At 44.7% G+C, this 25,058-nt stretch overlaps 1 protein-coding gene and 2 long non-coding RNA genes across 3 annotated transcripts in view; 1 reads left to right on the top strand and 2 right to left on the bottom strand.

Moving 5' to 3' along the window:
- Positions 1–25,058, top strand: part of LOC311030317 (uncharacterized protein) — a 242,164-nt gene that overhangs the window by 111,971 nt on the left and 105,135 nt on the right. The gene's annotated exons all lie outside the window — the stretch shown is intronic.
- LOC311029622 lies at positions 3,736–4,843 on the bottom strand. Its single transcript, XR_014598899.1, has 3 exons — positions 4,704–4,843; positions 4,096–4,150; positions 3,736–4,016 (listed from the first exon to the last, which is right to left on the bottom strand). It is a non-coding gene; the product is annotated as an uncharacterized lncRNA (long non-coding RNA).
- On the bottom strand, positions 20,515–21,496 carry LOC311029621. The gene is made up of 3 exons (XR_014598898.1): positions 21,266–21,496; positions 20,981–21,084; positions 20,515–20,887 (listed from the first exon to the last, which is right to left on the bottom strand). It is a non-coding gene; the product is annotated as an uncharacterized lncRNA (long non-coding RNA).

Genomic DNA, 25,058 nt, shown 5'->3' with positions numbered 1-25,058 from the left:
ACTCGGCCCGATGACAGCGCCCGACCCGTCCGCTGCTTCACCGACGTGGCATGCTCCACCGATGTGGCCCGCTCCACCTGCGCTGTCTCGTCTGCGTGCCGCTCCCGGTCTGATGACCGAGCGCCGTTTTCGAGGCTGGCAGTCGCAGGCCCGCAAAGGCGGTGTTAGCCACGCATTTCTTCGCCCGTTGAAACGCGCTGCACCGTCAACTAGCGTGGAGGTCAAGCTTAGCATGGCCCTGCTAAATGCTAGATCAATAGCAAACAAGACTTTTCTGCTAAATGACTTCTTCACCTTTCGTGAACTGGATTTTATGTTTGTGACGGAGACCTGGCTTCATGCTGGTGAGTACACCCCATTCTCCGAACTTCTTCCTCCTGACTACTTTCTTCAGCTCCCCTCGTACCTCCGGTAAAGGTGGAGGTCTGGCCTCCGTTTACAAATCCAGCTTTCAGTGTAGACAGATCAATTTAGACACTTACTCCAGCTTTGAGCTGCAGGTATTTGAATTGAATCTGTCCACTCCCGTGTTGTTTGCGGTTGTGTATCGTCCTCCAAAATTCAATAAGGACTTAATACACGACTTTGCTGACCTTCTGTCAAAGGTTATGGTGAAATATGACCATCTCTTAATTTCTGGTGATTTTAATGTCCATGTGTGCTGTGAATCAAACCCTCTGGTCAAGGATTTCTTATATCTCATTGATTCTTTTAATCTTGTTCAGTCTGTGACTGAACCAACACATGAAAAGGGCCACATTTTGGATCTGGTTTTATCATTTGGTCTATCAGTTTGTGTAAGCGAGATCTGTGCGTCGGGTATTTCGGACCATTTGCCTGTTTTATTTACTGTTTCAATACCCTGTTTGAGGCCTAAGGTGTGTGCTCCTGTACGCCGCTCACGTACATTTAACCCTTCAACTGCATCCCAGTTCTCAGTTATTTTTAACAAATGTATGATCTCAGATGAAAACTGTGATTTTAGCGCTGAGGAGTGTCTTAGCAGTTTTAACTCCACATGTAAAAGTATATTGGATTCTGTTGCTCCTCTTAGATCCAGACGCACTAAAGCACTTTCTGAGCCTTGGTTGAATAACTCCACCCGCTCTCTCAGACGCTCATGTCGGCGTGCTGAGAGAAAGTGGAAGAAGGACAAACTACATGTCTCCTTAGAGGCCTTAAAGGTTGCATTATCCATCTATCAGACAGCTGTAAAAGAGGCTAAAACAAAGTATCTATCTAATCTTGTCCTCACAAACAGTCACAAGCCTCAAGTTCTCTTTAACATTATAAACTCTCTTGTAAATCCCTGTGAGGTTCCTTCCATCCTGCCCTCAGCTTCCCTTTGTGAAGACTTTGTTAAATTTTTTATCGGAAAAATCTCTGCTCTCAGGTCCAAGTTACACACACTGGCTGCCCCCGATTTTGTTGTTACACCGATGTGCCCTGCTGTTTTCGACCAGTTTGAGCCTGTGTCGCTGTCATCACTTTCAGATATAGTGAAGGGTCTGCGGCCTACGAACTGCCCCTCTGATAGCATTCCCTCTCGCTTTCTCAAAGAAGTTTTTGATACTGTTGGCTCAAGTGTTCTTGTTCTTATAAACACTTGTCTCAGTTCAGGCTGTGTCCCAGCTGCCTTCAAACATGGTGTAGTACAGCCTCTAATCAAAAAGAAAAATCTAGACCCTTCTGTTCTTTCTAATTTTAAACCTATCTCTAAGCTACCGTTTCTGTCAAAGGTTCTGGAGAAGGTAGTCTATGTTCAGCTGCAATCATTTTTAACTCTCCATGGCATCAATGAAAAATTCCAGTCTGGCTTTAAACCACGCCACAGTACGGAAACGGCCCTTTTAAGAGTTTTTAATGATCTTATTTTAACTGTTGATGCAGGTAACTCTGCTGTCCTTGTGCTCCTAGACCTGTCAGCTGCCTTCGACACTGTGGACCACAGGACCCTTCTGTTACGTTTAGAACAGTGCGTAGGCATCACAGGTACTGCCCTCAAATAGTTCGAGTCTTATCTTTCTGATAGGAGTTTCGCAGTTCACCTGGGGGAGTTTTCCTCTACCGCTGCCCCTCTCACCTGTGGAGTCCCTCAAGGCTCTATTTTGGGCCCTATCCTGTTTTTACTGTATTTGTTGCCCCTGGGATCCATCTTAGCGAAACACAACATTTCTTTCCACTGTTTTGCTGACGATGTACAAATCTATATCCCTTTAAAATCCAAGAGTAAGGATACATTGCAGTCATTGCTTGATTGCTTATCTGATATAAAAACTTGGATGGACATACATTTTCTCAACCTTAAAGGGGCCCTATTATGAAAAATCGACTTTTCCATGTTTTTCAACCCTAAAATGGGTCCCTGGGGTGTCAATAAGTCCCCACAGTATCAGAAAAGACCACCATCTCCCTTTTTCACTTTCTCAGTTTGAAAGAAATCCTCCCGATAAACGAACGGTTTGCAGAATGTCCACTAAATGACGTCAGCACCGAATTTTGCTGTGCCTTATATGGGTCATCTCGGCTCATTAGAATCGCTCCACCTGTGTGGTCCCGCCCACATAATCCCCATACCTGTTGGCTGTCAGTGTGATGTACAAACCAGTGGACCAAAATGCCAAAATCAACGGAAAGCGAGTTGGCAGTCCAATTGCTGATATTTACTGGCATCGTCGGAGCATCTACGATGGAAATGTGCGCACACGCGTCCGTAAAGAGTGTTTGTGTGTGCGACGCAATTCACCGACAGGAGCTTTGACAACATGGGTCGCTACAGCTCAGGATATGCCTCTAACCTGAGGCTAAAGTTTGGATCAGTACCGACAGTCCGAGAGCCAACCACAGACACTGAAGCGGTAAGTTACTAAATATTATGTAATATGCTGTGTTACAGTTTACCGTTGCTTTCTTAGCATTGGTGTGTTAGCATTGGCGTGTTGCGCTAAAGTTAGCATTGGCGTGTTGCGTTAAAAGCTTCCATTGTATTGATGTTGAGGACCGTTAACGTTACGTAGTACTGCGGGGGCCCAAACCTGTAAAATAACGCTAGACATCAGTTTGCTTGGGAACATTTTGTAGCTCGAATGCGGCAGCAAGAGCAGCTGATCTGTGTTTGTTTACACTCCGATGCAAAGACGACGTCACCAAACGTTTGTTTTTGCACCGCTAACGAAGGGATTTTACGAGCTATTGGTGCGTCACAACATCAGTTATAGTGAAATAGTAACGTGTTCCACATTTCAGATGTAGTTGTAAACTCTGACTGTCTGTCTGACTGTCTGTCTGCTTACAGAGCAGCAGCTAACATCAGCGTCCCACACCGACCCACCACAGCTACTGTTGGCAGTCAGCTGTCTAGGAGGACAGGTAAGGGTGTGTAGCCTGACATGTAGCCTACCTGAGATCAGGTTTAACAGCAACTACTAGTAGTTGTGCAGATGTGTATTTCTATTATGTGATATCATGGGTTTCATTCCTCCATACAACTCTGTTACAGCTACTGTGTCCTGCAAGGACTTTGGTGGCAGCCATGGTTCCAGACCCGTTTCACAACCACTCCAATAAGGAGACCATCACAGAGAGCTCGCCTGGACCCGGTAGAGGAGGAGGATACTTCGGAGGGCAGCTCTTCCTTGACTTCAGAAGAGCTTGATATGATCCTGCAGAGTCGGCCACAAACAGTTTGCGTTTGTGTTCTGATATAACTGTGAATTTCAACTGCTGATTAATTTGACAATAAAGTCTTTACAGTAATTGTAAAATGTGTCATGGTTAATATTACTGAAGTAATGGTCAGGAAGACTGCATAATATGTTGCATAGAGGGATTTATTTTTATAAAACACAATTGATAAACAAACAACAGACTGCTGTATTCCTCTTACGTGTAAAGCACCATAACCAGCTGTATATTTCATGCGTTTTGGAGAGAGAACATTCAGACAGACAGTTCCAACCAGGATGTCCCACCATGCATGCCTCTTCCTCCTCCAGCTGCTGCATCCGTCTTCTTACCTAGTGTGAATCATGATAATCGTCATGTTATGTGAATAATAATCTCAACAGACAACTTGGTGTAACAAAGTAACATTACCTGTGGTGTCTCCATGCAGCAGACGTGTTCAGTGTCTGAAGGCCCACATGGTCACCTAGATGAATATAGTACAGAATTTGAGCATTTCAACAACAAATCTTGTTAATATGGTAACCTGACTGACTTTGCTGACAAGCTGAGGTGTAAACCTCATGTTTGAATTTTGTAACAGTAAGTTTAGCACATAATGTTGAGATGGAGCACAATCACGTTTATAAAACACAGCACACAGCCTATAATTCACAATTCAGCACATAATTCTGGAGGACGACATGATACTGACCAAATCCTGTTGCTTGTATATCTTTATGTGTAGAGGATGACGTTTTTAATCCCATTAATGTGATGTAAACAAACTGCCCGCATACAGGATGCTGTTTTCATTGGGTTTTCATCCGTTTAAATATAATGTTCCCCATTTGGAAAACATGCAACAATGAACTGTCAACAACACGGCACTACTAACGATATTAATTGTTGCCGAAAATAGCTCACAGATACGTTACTTATAGAGCGAAGAACGCAGCATTAGCGTCATTGTGGCTAGCGCTAGCTACGCTAACACATCGAGTTACCGTCCAAAACGTTACACAGACATGTTAACTAACCATCCAGGTTCGTCCTGCTGCATCCGCGGCGTCGGAACTTCTACAGGAGCCGGTCCTGGTTCTGGGTCGGAGTCCGGTTCGAAGCGGTACGGCTGGACCGCTGTTAGTTTGTAGCGTAGAACCATAACCATGGCAACAAGCTGGACGCGGACAGCATGGGGCGGAGAGACACAACCACTTCCTCAGTAGGAGCGGGGTCAGGGGTCATCTCATTAGCATAAGGCTACACCCCAACAGAATCACCCGTTTGAAAAAGTGGGGTAAAAGAGCTGAAAATGAGGAGTGTGATCCACTCCGAAATACATGTTCCGAATGTTTTTTCCAGTTGAGGAATTCAAAGACCAGGTTTGGAGACATCAATAACTTATATTAACTTGTGGAAAAATAGCATAATAGGGCCCCTTTAATGAAAACAAAACTGAGATTATTATGTTTGGGCAAAATATTCAGGATTTTTCTGCTGGTTTTCTGGACCCACTTACTCCAAACTCCCGCACTCATGTCAAGAACCTTGGAGTAACACTAGACAGTGCTTTTAAATTTGACAGGCAGGTCAGCTCTGTTGTCAAAATGAGTTTCTTCCAGCTTCGACTCTTAGCCAAGATTAAGGCCTATCTTCCTCCCAAAGACCTAGAGAGAGTGATCCATGCCTTTATTTCTTCATGGCTGGATTACTGTAATTCTTTGTATGTTGGTGTCGACCAGTCGTTGCTCCGTCGCCTGCAGCTCGTGCAAAATGCTGCCGCTCGTCTTCTGACTGGAAAAAGAAAGCGCGACCACATTACACCAGTCTTGGCCTCACTACACTGGCTCCCTGTCCGCTTCAGGATTGATTTTAAACTTTTGCTATTTGTTTTTAAAGCTTTAAATGGACTGGCACCACTATACCTATCTGAACTTTTACACAGTCACAATCCAGCCAGAGCACTGAGGTCGGCAGATCAACTGCTCCTGAAAGTCCCCAGGACCAGACTGAAAACCAGAGGGGACCGAGCCTTTGCGGCAGCTGCCCCGAGACTCTGGAATAGCTTGCCTTGGCATATTAAATCAGCCCAGACCCTAGAGGTTTTTAAGTCCCTATTGAAGACCCACCTGTTCTCCATGGCTTTTAATTCAGGCTGAGCATGACACCCGTCTTCTGTATTTTGTGTATATTTTTATTTATTTTTATTATTCTCATTGTATTGTATTGTATTTGTTTTACTGAACTGTACAGCACTTTGGTCAACCATTGGTCGTGAAAAATGTGCTCTATGAATAAAGTTTGATTTGATTGATTTGATTTAAAGTGACTGACTGCCAGTGATATTGTGGCCTGCTGCCCAGGAGCTCAACACGTCCCTCATCCAGGAGTAAAACACACTGTGGACTCTTAACGGACTTTTAAAAGTATCTTTTTATATTTTATTGATTGTTGTAATAAAATATATATTTTTAGAAGAAACTCCCCTCTGGTCTCTGTTGGTTGTGGTGGTCGCTCCCCTCAGAAAACATTGTGGTCTTGCAGCCTGTCTCGGTCACTCCACTCTGTGACAAATACACACGTCGGCTGGGTAACAGGTCTTCGGTTTCAGACCTTCGTCCACTAGTCTTCTCCCATCTAACACTTGTCACTCTTTGGCTGGATTTTTGATGAACCAAACGGAAATTAAACAAAAATAATGTAGTTATTTATGAGAGTTCTTCAGTTATTATTGTTTGATTGTAGTTTGGTTCAATTTGAGTGGATTTATTTTCTTCAAAGTCGAGCTGAAAAGGAGAACCTATCTACCGTATGGTGACGTACTTCCAAGTTCATAATGTTGGGAGGAAATTGATTTGATCGTTCAAAAGCTCACACCTTCACGAACTCAGAATGATGGCGGTTGTTTTTAAACAACTTTAAGAACAAAGTTTACTCGCAGAAACATCAAGTCAGACAACACATACATGCAACTTCCATTTATACAGTTCACAATAAAATACGCCAAAGGAAGATTGTTCAGACACCTTTTAAAAATAAAACTACCAATTGTATTTTCCTGTTCACTAGTTAGACTTAAAGTGATGGTTTGGAGTAAAATACACGGCTAGGTCATTTCCACCATGACATCCAGCCAAATACCCTTTCAGAAGCATTTTTAGCGATGGTCAAGATAGGGCTATCAGCTGAATGGCTTACTAGCACGAATGGTACATTATGTATATCTCGTAAACTACCCCCCTAATAATGCATGGAATGTTACCAAACTTCTGCAGTAGTACACATAGGGTCTGTACTCACAAAACGAGGCATTTGAAAGTTTGTAAGTACACCAGGAGTTTATTTAAAAGAACAGTTGCCTGATAGCTTCTATCCTCGGCTGCTAACGGTACCGCTGCATCAACGCTACTTCCGTGTATTATCAGGTCAACACATTTTTATAAATGCTTGTATTATCAGGTCAACAAGTGATGACAAGTGTTGACCTGAAAATACAAGCATTTATAAAAATTCAGCGAAACCTTTTCATATTAAAATGGGTAAACACGACACAGCGGTAACCGAGGATAGAAGCTATCAGGCAAGTGTTCTTTTAAATAAACTCCTGATGTACTTAAACTTTCAAATGCCTGGTTTTGTGAGTACAGACCCTATGTGTACTACTGCAGAAGTTTGGTAACATTCCATGCATTATTAGTGGGGAAATTTACGAGATATACATAATGTCCCTATCTTGATTAATGTTGACCATGGCTAAAAATGCTTCTAAGGGGGTATTTGGCTGGATGTCATGGTGGAAATGACCTAGGGTGCATTTTACGCCGAACCATCACTTTTATTCTCTTGAGTCAGTATCAGAGCACCAAAATCTACCGGTGAACCACGAGTCCACTATCTTACTTAACTATGAAGAAATACATTTCTAATATAATGTTTAAAAAATAAAAAAAAATAGAGAATATATAGGAGGGATCGTCTCTCAGGACGGATACACATACAAAACCGCAAATAACAACAAAAACATTTACAGACTATCTAAATAGTCACTTGGACCAGAGTGGTCCAGTATAGTCCAGATCAAGTCATCTATGTTGTTTAAATCAACAGTGACTAAAGTGTCTGTGTGAGGACGCTGCATCAGTGGGGGCGGAGCCTCTCTCACTCCTGTGGACACTGGACTCACACACACAATCTGGGCTTCCTGAGGCGGTGGCGCCGGGGAAGAGGCTCCAGCAGCTCCGCCAGCATTGAGCCTCCATCACACTCCTGCTTGAGGTGGACGGCTCCGTCACACATGTCCATGAGGTGGAGGGCTCCGTCATACACGTCCATGAGGTGGACGGCTCCGTCACACACGTCCATGAGGTGGACGGCTCCGTCACACACGTCCAAGAGGTGGACGGCTCCGTCATACACGTCCATGAGGTGGACGGCTCCGTCATACACGTCCATGAGGTGGACGGCTCCGTCACACACGTCCAAGAGGTGGACGGCTCCGTCATACACGTCCATGAGGTGGAGGCTCCGTCACACACGTCCAAGAGGTGGACGGCTCCGTCACACACGTCCATGAGGTGGACGGCTCCGTCACACACGTCCATGAGGTGGACGGCTCCCTCATACACGTCCATGAGGTGGACGGCTCCGTCATACACGTCCATGAGGTGGACGGCTCCGTCATAGACGTCCAAGAGGTGGACGGCTCCGTCATACACGTCCATGAGGTGGACGGCTCCGTCATAGACGTCCAAGAGGTGGACGGCTCCGTCATACACGTCCATGAGGTGGACGGCTCCGTCACACACGTCCAAGAGGTGGACGGCTCCCTCATACACGTCCATGAGGTGGACGGCTCCGTCATACACGTCCATGAGGTGGACGGCTCCATCATAGACGTCCAAGAGGTGGACGGCTCCGTCATACACGTCCATGAGGTGGACGGCTCCATCATAGACGTCCAAGAGGTGGACGGCTCCGTCATACACGTCCATGAGGTGGACGGCTCCGTTTTCACAGGAAAACAAGCTGTTTTCCCTTCAGCCCTATTCACAGCCGAGCTCCGGTCCCTTCTCCTCTTTTTGCCCTACACAAAAAAACAACATTAGACTTTCTGTCCGACTCTGTTTCATGAACTCTGGTGTGCCGGTGTTAACATGTATGAGTTGGACGTCAGCAGAATGTACATACATAATTGTCTCCAGGTGACCAGTCCGGGTGGAGCTGTGCGTGGAGACATTTCTTGTGATCTGCCGCCTCATAATATCTGGCTTGCTCCTCCTTCGACAGCGACTTCGACTGTGGAGAGACGACACACTGTCAGCACACAACTCCACAATCTGGACTAGGAAGCGAGTTCCACATAGCCAGGGGATCTTTTGCTTTATCTTTATCTATCTTTTGCTTGAACCACAGACTGACGCTGAGGGAGGCTGGACTGAGAGTTCAGCCAAATCTTAGCAGATATACAGTGGCATCTGTGATCAGGACATTTCGACGAGAAAACAGGTAAAAACAAATCTTTCTACAAAAGTAATCAACTGCTTAGTATGTACCATATCAGCACTGTAGCTCCTCTCGGTAGTCAAGCATGAGACCCGAGCTCGTTTAAAAAACAGGGTTTATTCAGTCACCGACCGACCCGTGAGAACTGAAGAAAATGAAGGTAAACAAACAATTCCATAAACACATGTGCTAATTGAGAGCCTGCAGATCAATATAACTACACAAATACACAACAAACACACACCTCGTAGGCTGCACACTACCAAAAAGGGCTGAATCTTGTCCTTTCTTCTTGTCTTCGTCTTCTTAATGTCGTAACTCTTTCTCTTTGCTCTTTAACTTTACCGAGTGTGGAGACAACCGACTGTGTTGTTTCTCCCTTGCCATGCTCCGCCAGGAGGTGTGTCGCTAAAGTGGCACCGTGCAGAAACAAAACAAACAATGTTCCGCCTAAACTAAAGGGCAGGTAGGAACCAAAAAATGAATAAATAAAAATGTATTAACTGACATGTGGGCAGTTACACTCCCACCAAATCACTTGTGATTTTCTTAGAACGACTTATGGGAGACATATATACTGTATGTGAACATTACCTTAAATATTATCATGTAACAAATCAATAATCAATAAAGCCAGCTAATAACACTGAGAGTGCGAGAATGGTACACTGTGGTCTTTATTCTGCCTCCAACAGCGTGACCGTCTTCTGAATAGGTCTTTCCAGGTAGACTGGTTTGGAAGTGCGTCTTCCCATCTTATCCAACGTTGGATCACTGAGTAATAACGTGAGCGTCCTCACTCTCCCATCCTTCCAAGGATGAACTTGAATGACCTTGGCCAACTTCCATTTGTTTCGTGGTATCCCTTCATCCTTCAGAAGAACAATGTCATTGACCTGTGCATTTCTGCGGTCCTTAGTCCATCTTTGTCTGTTTTGGAGATTTAAAAGATACTCCTTCTTCCAACGTGACCAGAAGTTGTTGGCCAGGAGTTGAACTCGACGCCATCTCTTCCGGAGGTAAAGGTCTTCCCGGACGAACTTCCCAGGGGGAGGTGATATGATTGTGGACTTCATGGTCAGAATGTGGTTTGGTGTCAATGGCTCTGGACTGGATGAATCATTCAGGTTATCCGTAGTCAGCGGTCTGCTGTTCACTACTGCCATGACCTCATATAGGAATGTTCGTAGAGAGGAGGAATCAAGTTGTTTGGTGGACTGTTCTAGGATAGACATCAAAACACTTCTGATGGTGCGGATCTGTCTTTCCCAGACTCCGCCCATGTGGCTTGAGGCTGGGGTATTAAAGATGAACTCGCATCCTCTCTCCTTGAGTTCCTCTTGATCCATCTCTCTCAATGCTTCAACAAACTCTCGCCTCGCACCAACGAAGTTTGTCCCCTGATCACACCTTATCTGCCGCACTGCTCCACGAATGGCAATGAATGAACGCAGGGCGTTAATGAAGGCATCCGAGGTCAAGTCATCTAGCATTTCAATGTGAATTGCCCTGGAGCACATACAGGTGAGTAACAGTCCGTACTTCTTTAACTCCTTTCTCCCTTCCTTGATGTAAAACGGACCGAAACAATCCATGCCACAGAAAGTGAATGGTGGTGTAGCTTCTGTTCGGTCTACAGGAAGATCTGACATCCTTTGTTGTTCCAAACCTCTTCTGAATTTCCTGCACTTGGTGCACTTGTAGATATGGGATGAGACTAGGTTGCTGCATCCGAGGATCCATATGCCGTTGGAACGGAGCTCATTTGTGGTCATTCCCCGGCCTTGATGGTGCACTCTTTCATGATAGTGCTTGACCAGCAATGATGAGATGTGACTGTCTCTTGGAAGAACCGCGGGATGCTTTACATGTGGATGTAAGGGAGCATGAGTCAAGCGGCCTCCAACTCTAATGATACCTTGATCATCCAGGAATGGATTCAGTCTGTGCAGCTTGGACTTCGGTGGTGTCTCCTTGCGATCCTGGAGATACTGGATCTCTTGAGAGAGGTTTGTTTCTTGAACCATTTTTATTATGGTTAGCTGTGCTTGCCTCCTTTCCTCTAGGCTCGTGGCCTCACAGGACCGTGGCGTCAGACCTTTAACTTCTCTAGTAAGGCGCTTTAATCTAGCAATGGCCTTCACCAACCTTGACCAATCTGAGAACTTGTGTAGGCGATCCAACAGTGACCTCACTTCCTTTGCCTGTGTGTCATAAACTTGGGCCTTCTTGAGCTCTGGATCACTACTTGGGATCTCTCCCACCTTGACATTTCCGGTTGGTAATTCCTTCTGCCAAAGCAGGTCTGGGCCTGTGAACCAGTTAGATGTTAACAGCTGGTCAGCTGAGAGACCTCTTGAGGCATGATCTGCCTGGTTTTCCTCCGAAGCTACGTACCTCCATTGTGCAGATTTTGTACTTTGTTTAATACGTTCTACACGATTAGCTACGAACACATGAAATCTTCTGGCTTCGTTACCGATGTAGCCCAGAACAATCTTTGAATCTGTCCAGAAGACTTCTTGCACACAATCCACTTCAAGCTCTCTTTTGAGCATGTCACTGACTTTGACTGCTACTACTGCCGCTGATAGCTCTAGTCTCGGTATGGTAGTCACCTTAGTAGGAGCAACTCTTGACCTTCCCATGACTAGAGTACAGTGCACTTCACCCGATGTACTGATTACTCTGAGGTATGAACACTCTCCATATCCTGACGCGCTAGCATCGGAGAAATGATGCAACTCATAGTGCAGAACTTCGAAGTCTGGTGGAACGTAGCACCTTTGGATCTTCACACCAGCCAGGAGCCAGGATTCCCAGAGAGGTCGCAGGTCGTCAGGTAAGGTGTCATCCCAACTGAGCTTGTCGCGACACATCTGCTGAACAATCCTTTTTCCAACCAGGATGAACGGTGCCACGAATCCGAGCGGGTCAAATATTGAGGCAACCGTGGACAAGACTCCTCTTCGGGTGAGTGGATTCTGTTTGACGACTACTCGGAACTGGAATTCATCTGAGGTCACACACCATTGAATGCCAAGCGCTCTTTCCACATGATGTTCACCCAGCGCCATGTCCAGATCTTTGGCAGCCGCAACACATTCCTCTTTAGGAATTGTGGCCATGACTTCCTCACTAGTTGAGATGAACTTATGCAGCCGGAGTTTGCCTGTACTGCAGAGTTCTCTTGCTTCCTTCACTAGTTGGATGACTTGCTCTTGAGACGTGACACTTGCCAGCCCATCGTCAACATAAAAATTTCTTTTGATGAACTGGACTGTATCTTCACTGAATCTTCCCCGTCCTTCATCAGCAAGGTGTCTTAGTCCAAAGTTGGCGCAGCCTGGGGAAGAAGCTGCACCAAACAGGTGGACTTTCATCCGGTAGATAGATGGTTGAGCTTCCAGATTTCCTTCCTCCCACCAAAGGAAACGTAAGTAATCTCGGTCTTCTGCCTTCACATAGAATTGATGAAACATGCGTTCGACGTCGCACATTATCGCCACAGGACCTCTACGAAAACGACAAAGGACTCCGACTAAGTTGTTTGTCAACTCCGGGCCAGTTAACAGATGGTCGTTTAAGGAAGTCTCCTGAAACCTTGCAGAACAGTCAAAGACGACGCGGATCTTTCCGGGTTTTTGCGGATGATATACCCCGTGGTGGGGAATGTACCATGCGGGAGTCTTGGTGATGTCTTCTTCAGGAACCCTTTCTGCATCTCCGCGAGCTATGATGTCATCCATGAAGGTTTTGTAGTCCTTGTAGTACTGTTCGTTTCTTTTTAGCTTCCTTTCTAAGCATCTGAGACGGTGGATGGTGCAGACCTTGTTGTTTGGTAGGTTAGGTCTCTCCTTCTTGAAGGGTAGCGGCATCTCATAGTGACCATCATCGTTGAGCCGGATGCTCCCTTGCATCTGTGACAGGAACCGAAGGTCTTCTTGGGAGATGCTTGTGTCATCTGAAGCTCTTTCGACGAAGTCAGACTCCAGGACCTTGATGACATCTACAGGTGAGACTACTTCTTTGATCTGCGTTCTGCAGACATAATGCACTTCATTTGTGACATTTGAAGCCAACTGACACTCTGGAACGACTTGCTTCACAACAACTTGGTGACTCACTCCTATTGCGTCTCCATAATCCAGAGAGAGGTTGCCATAGCCTACTATGCTCCAGCCCAAGTCTGTTCTCAGTCCGAATGGCTGATTTCCTTCACCAGGCACCACCTGTCTTGGAACAAGAGCTTGAGGACAGTTGTAGCCAATTAACAAGCCAACGTCACAACTTTGAAGAGGAGCTATCTCAGGTGCAATGTGTTCAAGGTGAGGCCAAACCTTAGCCGTCTCTGGTGTGGGAATATGTTCTCTATTTGCAGGTATGAAGTCTCTTGTATAGGTAACTGGCAGAGGAATTACCTTGTTTGAGCAAAATCCTCTTACTTGCAGACCAGTAATTCTTCGACATGGCACGATGGTGTTTCTTGAAGCCATGGTGGACAGCTTTAACTGAACTGGTTCATTCTTTGTTTGCAGAGCCTTTGCAGTTTCTTCAAGAAGGAAGGTTGTGTCACTCTGTGTATCTAGGAGTGCGTACACAAGAATTTCACAATCGGGCTCACTTGTGGCTGACACCCACACCGGAATGATAGTGGATGTATGAGTGTCTTTGATGTTCTGTATGACTCTGTTTGACATTGCCTCAAATGAGGATCTCACTGCCTTGTCTTGTCTCCGTTCAGTGCTTCCGTCCTTCCACTTGTCATGGTTACTTGCTCCATTAGCCTTTGTTAGTGTCCTTCTGTCTTTAGTGCGATTATCATGGAGGCAAGTTGGATGTCCCCTTTCACATATGTTGCACGTCTGTCTCCTTTCACATTCTTTCGAGCGATGGCCAGATTGCAAACAGCCGAAACACAACTTGTTTTCCTGAACAAACTTAACTCGTGCAGAGACAGTTTCATCCATGAACTTGTAACACTTGAGTAGACTGTGACCTGCCTTCTCACAGAAAGCACAACTGGTAACAGCAGTTTTTTCACCTGAGTTTGTTGCCAGCACCTTTGCTCCAGGAGCTCTGTTTCTTGAAACCTTGTTCCTTTCACCTTCACTTGACTTGAGAGCATGGAGAGATGTTATTGGGTTGCAGGCGATTCTGGCTTCACGTGTGAGGAACTGAACAAAGTTGCTGAAGCTTGGGAACTTGTAACTTTGCTCTTGCACTTCCATGACCTTCCTATTCCATCTAGAGGTCAGCCAGTCTGGAAGTTTAGCGAGTATCTTCTGATTCTCATTACAGTCATTGAGTACTTCAAGGCCCTTGATTTGAAACATGGCCGCCTCACAGCTGCGGAGGAAGTCAGTAAGTTCTTGAAGTTCGACGCTGCTCTTGGAGTTTATCTTGGGCCATGAATCAAGCTTGTCCCTGAAAGCTTTGGCGATGAGGAATGGATTGCCATATCTCTCTTCGAGGATGGTCCATGCTGCACGATAGGCTGACTCCGTGCCTAGCAGGAAGTAGCTCTCTAGATTCAAGATTCAAGATTCAAGATAGTTTTATTGTCATATGCGCAACAATTACAGAGCAGTCGCTGGCAATGAAATTCTTATGTCTTGGGCTCCTCCAACAGTGCAGTAATAAAATAAAAAGAATAAAAAGAATATATATATAAATATAAATAAATAAATAAAAGAAGAATTATAATAATAATAAAAGTCTAAATACAAAAACCTAAATACAAAACTAAATAAATGTAAATGTGGAATGTAAAAAGTCGAATGTAGAATGTAAACAGACGTTTTTTATCCAGATGTCGACTGGTAAAGTGGCATGTTATATATAAAGTGACATGTTATAAAGTGGCATAGTGTTATAGTGGTGAGCTTAGTAGCTCAGGAGTTCAACAGTCTTATTGCCTCTGGGATGAAGCTGTCCCTGAGTCTGTTGGTGTGAGACCGGATGCTGCGGTAGCGTCTGCCAGACGGGAGCAGCTGAAACAGTTTGTTGCTGGGGTGATGAGGGTCTTTAATAATCCGGTCAGTCTTCTTCCTGCAGCGCTGAGTGTAGAGGGCCTCCATGGATGGCAGCTCCGTCCTGGTAATGTGCTGGGCAGCTTTCACCACCCTCTGTAATGTCTTACGGTTGAGGGCGGAGCAGCTGCCGTACCAGGCGGTGATGCAGCCAGTCAGGATACTCTCTATGGTGCACCTGTAGAAGTTGCAGAGTATCCTGGAGTCCATGTTGAACCTCCGCAGCCTGCGGAGGAAGAAGAGCCGCTGTCTTGCCGTCTTTGTGATGGCGTCGGTGTGGTGAGTCCAGGTCAGGTCCTCGCAGATGTGGACCCCGAGGAACTTGAAGCTGCTGACTCTCTCTACTGCCGTCCCGTTGATGGTGATGGGGGCGTGCCCGGCTCCATGCCGCTTCCTGTAATCCACAATCAGCTCCTTAGTTTTGCTGAGGTTGAGCTGGAGGTTGTTGTCCTGGCACCAAGATGTCAGGGCTCTCACCTCCTCTCTGTACGCCGTCTCGTCGCCGTCGGTGATCAGGCCGATGACGGTCGTGTCGTCAGCAAACTTGATGATGGTGTTGGAGCTGTGTGTGGCCACGCAGTCATGTGTGAACAGGGAGTAGAGGAGAGGGCTGAGCACGCAGCCCTGGGGTGCGCCGGTGTTGAGAGTCAGGGTGGATGATGTGGCGCCTCCTATCCGTACTGCCTGGGGCCTGCCCGTCAGGAAGCTCAGGATCCAGTCACAAAGGGCGGTGTTGAGCCCGAGGTTCCTGAGCTTCACAGCGAGCTTGGAGGGCACAATGGTATTGAATACTGAGCTGTAGTCAATGAACAGCATTCTCACATATGTGTTCCTCTGGTCCAGGTGGGAGAGGGCAGTGTGGAGGGCGAGGGCGATGGCGTCGTCTGTGGACCTGTTTGCCCTGTATGCAAACTGCATGGGGTCCAGTGAGTCAGGGAGGGAGGAGGTGATGGATGATTTGACTAACCGCTCAAAGCACTTCATGACGATGGAAGTGAGTGCTACTGGGCGGTAGTCGTTGAGGCAGGATGTTTTTGACTTCTTGGGGATGGGGATGATGGTGGATTTTTTGAGACATGTGGGGACCACCGACTGGAGCAGTGACTTTCTTGGCTGAGCCACTCACATACCTTCGCAGGAAATATATCTTTTCTTCACCTGGTATGTTCTTTCTGTCTATGAGTGTCTGAAATGAAACCTTCCAGTCATTGAATCTGAGTGGATCACCACTGAATGTTGTTGGTTCAGGTATAGGAAGACGACTTGCACTGATGGACTCTGCAAACACTCTCACAAGAGCTGCTGTGCTGTCTTCTCTCTCTAGTAGTGTCATTGCTTGTGGTGGAGATTTATGCTGAGACAGGTTACTTTCAACCTTAATTTCTTCTTTCTCTTTCGGGGAGACAGGTTGATGGAGAAGTTGATCTATTTCATCATCTGAACATTCACTTTCTTCATACACTTTCTGACGTGCTTTGGCAGCCTTTAACTTCTTTACTGTCTCCAATCTTTCCACTTCTCGTCGCTTGGCCTCTAGCGCCCTTTGCCTCTCTGCATTTTCTGCCTCAAGCTGTTCAAGTTCTTTGATATGACGTTCTTTCTCTAACAGTACCTGCAGGGCAGCTTCATTGGCGGCGACTTCAGCTGCAGCCTCCCGTCTGTGAGCAGAATACTGGCTTGAGCCTCTGGATGTGACCTTTGAGTTACTTCGAGAATCAACTGAAGACCTGGTGGACTTGGTATGGTGAGAGATGCTTGTTCTATCTGATGCTGCAGACTTAAACACAGATTCTCTGTCTCTCTCCTTGCTGTGTTGGTTTTCAATCTCTAGATCTTCATCAGATTCTGTGTGTAGATAACTTTAATTATTTTTAATTATTGTCCTTGTTACTGCTTCACAGGTGTCTATTCTGCGACGTGTGTCGGGGTCTGGAATGTCAATGCGTCTCAACTCTTCATAGACACCGTTCAGATCATTTGCAGCATCACTCACCTTAGTAAGGTGTTCCTGCAGCAAGCTGTTTGGACACCTTTCACTCAGCACTCCTTTAGCATCCTTAATGACTGCCTTCCACTTGTCGTAGCTCTTGATGAAACGGTGTTGAACCCTTTTAACTTGCTCCTTGTGCAATTCTTGGCCCTTTTCCGTCAACTTGCGAGCTCTTTGACTTCTTTGTGGCTCTGGCGAAGGAGCCTGGATAGCAGCTTCGATGCCTTCAGATGCTTGTGGTTGCATGTCTGCTTCATGCTGCTGTTTGTCTTCACCACCACCATTTCGGTCACTCTCAGAGAAAGATTGTATTTGTGACATTTTACTTTGATTACTTCAATTGGATTTAAATGTGATAATACTCTTAGCCTTGTAGCTACTTTCAAAAAGGCCAAAATAACCTTAGCGTAGCTGAATCAAAACTCAGTTTTAACATGTAGCGATGGTTATGCCTTTGTTCAAGTTTGGCTTACTCACTTATACTCTTATTGCTACCAGTGAGTGTTAACTGTAGCACAGATAAGTTAGAAATGCAATAAACACTTGTAATGCACCTTTAAATTGCTGTGGCGCTGTTATCTCAATATTACCATTACTTGTTTTGACAGAAATGTTTTACAGTGTAACTATCGATAAACACAATGTCGGCATTAGCGCGATTTGCATCAATGAATGTCAACAGACTTCAACAGTGAAAGGTAAGTATAACTTGAAAATGCAAAAATGTTTCAGTCTCTTGTGCAAAGCACTCAAAGTCTCTTATTCACGCAAATCCACACGATAGCACCTTAAGCTTTCTTGGCTGCTGTGAGGACGGCGATGAACGGCGCACCCGCGACGTGCAGAGGCTTCATCCCGACTGGGATCACCGTACTCCAGCGGCGTTTCCCTCGGCTACTCACGCGAAGCAGTCGAGTTCTCACTGTAGCTCCTCTCGGTAGTCAAGCATGAGACCCGAGCTCGTTTAAAAAACAGGGTTTATTCAGTCACCGACCGACCCGTGAGAACTGAAGAAAATGAAGGTAAACAAACAATTCCATAAACACATGTGCTAATTGAGAGCCTGCAGATCAATATAACTACACAAATACACAACAAACACACACCTCGTAGGCTGCACACTACCAAAAATGGCTGAATCTTGTCCTTTCTTCTTGTCTTCGTCTTCTTAATGTCGTAACTCTTTCTCTTTGCTCTTTAACTTTACCGAGTGTGGAGACAACCGACTGTGTTGTTTCTCCCTTGCCATGCTCCGCCAGGAGGTGTGTCGCTAAAGTGGCACCGTGCAGAAACAAAACAAACAATGTTCCGCCTAAACTAAAGGGCAGGTAGGAACCAAAAAATGAATAAATAAAAATGTATTAACTGACATGTGGGCAGTTACAAGCACTGTTTGGCGACGATGGCATTTTCAATAATGTTCATCAGGTCTCGCTCTCAACACTGGCACGCATCCTGAAAAAGAATCAACTTCAAATGAAACAACTGCGTGCCTTTTGAGCGGAATTCGGAGAGGGTCAAACAACAGCGGCATGCATTTATGTGGAGGTATGTATTGTTCACTTTAGCACTGTGATGTTACACACTGCAAGCTAAATTTACTGTGTATTAGATCCATGCTAAACTACACAATCTTGTCTTTCACTGTATTACAGAGAGTTTTACAGATGGATGCTGAAGAAATCCCACATGAGTTTATCTACATCGATGAGGCAGGGTTTAACCTCACAAAATCAAGAAGGAGAGGCAGAAACATCATTGGCCACAGGGCTATAATCAACGTCCCAGGACAGCGTGGGGGTAACATCACCCTCTGCGCAGCCATTACACAGAATAGGGTCCTCCTCCGTCATGCCAATATGGGCCCTTATAACACAGCTCACATTCTGACATTTCTGGACCAACTGCACAACATCCTCACAGTGAACCAAATACAACAGATGCAATACATTGTCATCTGGGACAAATATCATTCCACCCCTCTGCACAGGTCCACAACTGGTTTCAGCACAATCCTCAATTTTCTGTGCTATACCTTCCACCATACTCTCCATTTCTCAATCCAATCGAGGAGTTCTTCTCAACGTGGCCATGGAGGAGACTTTTCTTTTTTTGTCCGCCCCCCCCCCCCCCCCCCCCTCCCCCCCCAATTTTTTTATAGTATCTTTCTTTTCTTTTTTTTTGATTGGGTGTTTAACAACATTGCTTGCATTGCTGTGACATTGCTGGCTTCATTTTGGCTCTGGATGTAAAGCTGCACCTGTAAGGCAGAGTTCAAATAGAACATTATGGTTGATGTCATTTAGAAAATTGAGCGGTTAATCTGGTGTATCAACATTAAGATTTCAATCAGCATGTGTGTGTGTCAGGGTTCTTGCACCAATTTGCACCAAGTGAGAGAGAGAGAGAGAGAGAGAGAGAGAGAGAGAGAGAGAGTGAAGCGAGTTGAGTAAGTGGAGTGTGTGTACAGGGTCCCATTCCACAGAACAATAAATGCACACATACAATCTTTCATTACAAAAAAGTGATTCTTACATCACAAATTCTGATGACATTCGAAGCATCTTCACCCGATATAAAGTGTGGCAGGCCAAGAAGCGCAGCTGCCCTTCTTCCATTTGTGTTCTACAAGACAAAGAAACATGCAGTAAGATGAAAATGTTAACAAAAATTGTCTGTTTCCAGTCATCTGCTCTTCAACTTATATCTTTTTCAAGGCAGTCCAAAAGTCTCTGGAGCGACTGCTTTTTTCCGCTCATGGTCGCTGCCCTGTAAAGTGCCAATAGTCTTGGCACAAGGTCATTCAGTCCAGCAAAAAACTTCTCCAGGAGGTCCTCAGTCACAATACGCTGGAATTCTGCCCTAATCTGACAAGACAGACAGAAAACATTGATCAACATAGTTCTTGACGTGGAGAGGAAAGGGTAAAAGAGGGGAGGAGAAGGGACAGAAGGAGGGAGGGAAGCAGAGGGGGAAGCAGAGGAGGAATAAGGAGAGAATGAAGAGAAGAGGAGAATGAAAAAAATAACATTTCATTACATACAAAGTTGCGATTACCTGTCTCTCATCAAACAGCGCTGGCCATCGGGAAATGACTTCTGCGATGAGCGGCTCATCTCCAACGATGTCTTTTCTGCGGTGGGAAAAAGTAGCAGCCATCAGTTCTTCCAAAAGCTGGTGATCAGGGTCTTTCTTCTGCATTTCAGTCTTGCAGCAGTACCGCACGTCTACAATAAATACACAGAGATGGCATCGTTAAAAGTCTGCTATGCTAACACATGACACACCATACATGTAAATGTACTTCACAAACATCCTTTTAAAACGTACCCATGACTGCTGCAACGCGGCGAAACTCCTGCCTGAAGTTATCCTGGACATCCACGTCGACCGACAGGCGAGGAACGAAGTCCAGGACGAACACCTTGGGCCACCGACTGCAGGCACTGGCGATGAGCTCACCGAAGTCCTCCCCTGCCTGCTCCACCGTCCTCCTGGCCGTCAGGTTGTTGCTGGGGGCAAGAACACATACAAGGTCTGGTGTACGTGGCACGACTGCACTCACCAGCTCGGTCCTCAGGTCCCTGGCGCAAGCCCCCGGCGTCGCCATGGCACCAAACGACAGGCGTCCCTCCGGCATCGTGACGAACCCATCCACGATGCTACGAAGGTGGGAGTCCCCGACAAGAAGAACAAACTGGAACGACACAACGGAGAATTATTATCATGCAAACAAGATTATGATCAACATCAAACATCATTTGTCAAATGACTTCCACCACAACATTACCTTTTTGTCTGGAGACTCCGGCGGGATGACCAACTTATGGCTCCTGCCGGTGTGAGCAGAAGTTGGCCACTTCCTCACAGCATGGCGACGTCCAGTTCCACGGGCTAGTGAAAAAGTAAAAAAAATAAAATAAATAAAATCACAGTCAGAAATTTCATTCATAATTTATAATAAGTATAGAGGCATAGCTCTTTCCACTAGGTTTCCACTAAATATAGTGAGAAAACATCTAACAATTAATAAAGTAAAACATGTAATGATAAAAGAAAACATTTGAGTACATACCAGGGGGTCTGCCCGAGAAGGAAATGACAGGCTCCTGCCGTCACACCGATCCTCCATCCTCCGCCTGGCAGCAGCGGACAGCCGGTGGTTCTTCCGAGGCATCCTAAATGGAAAAATGAAAAAAAAAACTGGCCAAACAAGTTATCAGGAATATAACCGTCAAAATTTGTATTGAATGTGTAAAACAAATAGAAATCTCTTCCTCTGAGACTCAGTGTCCACTAGTCTCCTCCTCAGCAAAAAAAAAAAAAATTAAATAAATCCAATTACATCAAATAATATATACCATAAAAAGTCATCTCAGACCACTTATCATACAGAGCTGGACTATAAATCTATTCTCTATTATATAAAAACATTCTTGTCAGCAGTAAAAACACAAACGTAAAAAAATTAAAAGATAAACATTTACGGGAGGCTGGTTCAACTTCGGAAAAACGAATGACGGCTCACTCGACCGCAGCACGAACACTTCCGTCGTTTCCATGGTGAACAACTAAAACACATGTTTGGCATGTTATGAAATATGGCGCCGCCGCCATTTCTTTCCCACAAATCTCCATGTCAGATGTGGAAGATTTGACGCCTTCAAATCCAAACAACACAACTTTCCGACCACCGCACTTTCTATTACGACACTACACGGCTCTCCCGCCATATTTAACACATTCTGTCCCACACAAATATTACATTTACACGAAGTCCAGTCCTCATGAACTGATGTGAACTGTTCACCGTCAAACTCCAAAAGTGACACTGATTTCTGACTTTGGGCGCTTTTAGCGTCTTTAAGGGATGCATCAACAAGTAAAACGTAAAACCCAAACCAACAGAGTTGTCTTACCCCGATGCCTCGGTTCAGATCCGGGCCTGCTGGGGCTGCTCCTGGGTCCGCAGCCCCGAGGGGCTTCGTCGCCCTCTTTCCCGCAGTAGCTCATTGACGATCCCTCTCGTTCGGCTTCCTAGCAAAGATGCGTTCAGGTCCTTCTTCTTCGGCGGTGTGAAACTCTCCGTTTGGGTCTTCAGCGATTTGATACTCTCTATACTATTAGTTTATTATGACTATTATTATTAATAATATAAGTGGGTAACTATTCCTCAGCCTTCCTTGGTGTTTTGGTTTTGACATACGCGCACGCACAGTCAAACTCGCGCAGCTAAGGGGGGTCGGCGCGGGGGACGCCTTGCCATGGCGACGGGGGAAACAGAACGTTGATGAACCAAACCAGCCGCGAGGATTTCCCCTTATAATAAGCGCTGCTGCCCTCCTGTTTAGGCCTATCATTAGAGCCGCTAGTTAAGTCCATTCAATGTGTGGGAAACACTGAATATGTATCATGACTAATACTATTACTAACACTAGTACCATTAGTAAAAAAAAAAAAAGGCTCGGCCCAAAATCGCCATCGGCCCTTCGTCCAGCCCTGCTCTTCAGCATTGGTCTTGTGTTGTATTTGGTGAATTTTTAGTATTGTATATTTGCACTTTCTCTGTGTACTTCACTTACATTACTCAAATAACTGAGGAGTAGAATTGCTAAAAGTGTTTTAGGTTAAGCGCAGCAGTGTGTAACTGGTTCAGACAGAATTAAGTCATATGAAACGTGTGTGTTTTCATATGGTAACAAAATATCATTTTTATAAAGTAGTGTATAGTTTTTACAAGAGTTTTTCATTTTGCAAAGGATGTGAGGTGTTCTGCTAATTGTGTGTATGGTTGTGCTAATTGTTTGTAGTGTTTTGAAAAACCGGGCCCTCTATTCGAAATCGTGCTTAAGCAATTGAAAAAAACTGTAATGATTTGAATTCCTTTTTCAATTTTAACCAATTTCTTGCTGCGGTTTACACTTGAATTCCAGATTTGAACAATTAACAACAAGTCAGTGCATTCATATCTATCTTTATTTGTTGCATGGACGTCAGAACTCTTTCTGTTTATGTATGAGACGATTCCTCACTTCCTGACACATCATTGTCAGACATGGAAAACGTGACATTGCTGGCTTCATTTTGGCTCTGGTTGTAAAGCTGCACCTGTAAGACAGAGTTCAAATAGAACTTTATGGTTGATGTCATTTAGAAAATTGAGCGGTTAATCTGGTGTATCAACATTAAGATTTCAATCAGCATGTGTGTGTGTGTGTGTGTGTGTGTGTGTGTGTGTGTGTGTGTGTTGGGTTAAAGCATCGCTGCAGTCTCAGGCGGGTGGAGTTAGTCACTTTGAAGAATATTACTTTTTCATGTATTTCATTGTCATTGTTGAGCTTAAACTGAACGTCTCCTTGAATCTGACATGTTGATCATCTGATTGTGTTGACAACTTCACAGTGCTGCATGCAGGCGTCGCCATGGCAACTGAGTGATTGTCAGACATGAATACGTGACATTGCTGGCTTCATCTTTCTGTTCAGAACCACCAGCGAGTAAAATGTGCTTGCTGTTTATCGATTGAACGTAAGTTTGTTTCAATAAAAAGTGTGTTATGTAGCAGCTCCTGTTGTTAACAATGAGTCAGTGTTACATTCGTGTTTCTACTGTAAATAAAGCAGGTTTACGTCGTCTATGGAAACCAGCATCTTCTGAACGTCCAACAGATGCCTGGACCACCTTTACATGGTGCCCGCCTGGATGATCATCTGTAAAATATATTATAGTATTAAATTAGATACTATAACAGTATAGGTAATAGTATATATATATATATATATATATATATATGTATACACGTTGCCAGATTTAGCGAAACAGGATCTGCCTGTTTATGCATGTTGAAAAAGTGAACCTGGAGCGATACCATGAAATGTAATAAGAATAATAACAAAATATAATACATCTGGGTAGATTGCTGTATTATTAATATTCTAACTTTACTTTTAAAAGACAATCAGCTTTTGTTGACAGGAAACTCATACTGATGGATGAATATTACATTATTATCTTCACTAAAAAGAGCATTTCATATTTGGTTATTTACCCTGTGTATTGACAGGAAAGCTGGCTGAGCTCAGCAAGAGCAGGACGACAATCACAGCAGTAATCATTCTGGAAAAAACACAAACATCCATATGATGTCATGATATAGTTTGATGTTGCACTTTTCTTTTTCCTGTAATGAGCAGTAGACATCTATAAATGTATCATTTGTTCTTTAATTCTATTACCATTATGATACTTGAGGTTCAGTCCCAATAATAAAACAATAATTACATTAGTTTAAGAAATGTGAACATGTTCTTCTATAAAAGCATTAAATCAGGAACTATGTGATGAAATAACAAGTGAACAGGATTATGAATCTGAGCAACACGGACATATCTGAGTTGCTACTGAAAACTACCAGCTACTTCTCTACATCATGTGCAGAGTGTGAACTCACCTTCAGCAGCTTCTGATCAGATCACCTGATCACACACTTATCACCTGCACTTTATATCCTGACGCTCTCAGCCTGTGTGTGTGGCGGCATCACAGGTAACTAAAGGTCAACACACACAGGCTGTCGATTCAGGAGCTGCTTTTAAATTAAATACTAATCATAATGTCCTGTTTCCTGTTTGTTCTGTGTCACCGTGATACTTCATGATGTGTTGGTTTAGGCTTTAGGGGAGAGAAGAGGGAGACACGGAACTGAATTCATGGGTTGCGGTCGAGGAGTCAAAACATGAGATCCTAACGCCTTTTCCTTGACCTCTGGGGAAAAGGTCACGGGCTTAAGGAAAGGTGGAAGGAGAACTCAAAAGAATTTAGGAAAAGACCAGACTTTCACTAAACTACGTCATTATACTGCACCCACT

This window comes from Eutrigla gurnardus (assembly GCF_963514095.1).
Source record: "Eutrigla gurnardus genome assembly, chromosome: 19".
NCBI classification, from domain to species: domain Eukaryota; kingdom Metazoa; phylum Chordata; class Actinopteri; order Perciformes; family Triglidae; genus Eutrigla; species Eutrigla gurnardus.
The sequence above is the reverse complement of the archived record's forward strand: the minus strand, read 5'-3'. Positions and strand labels throughout refer to the sequence as shown.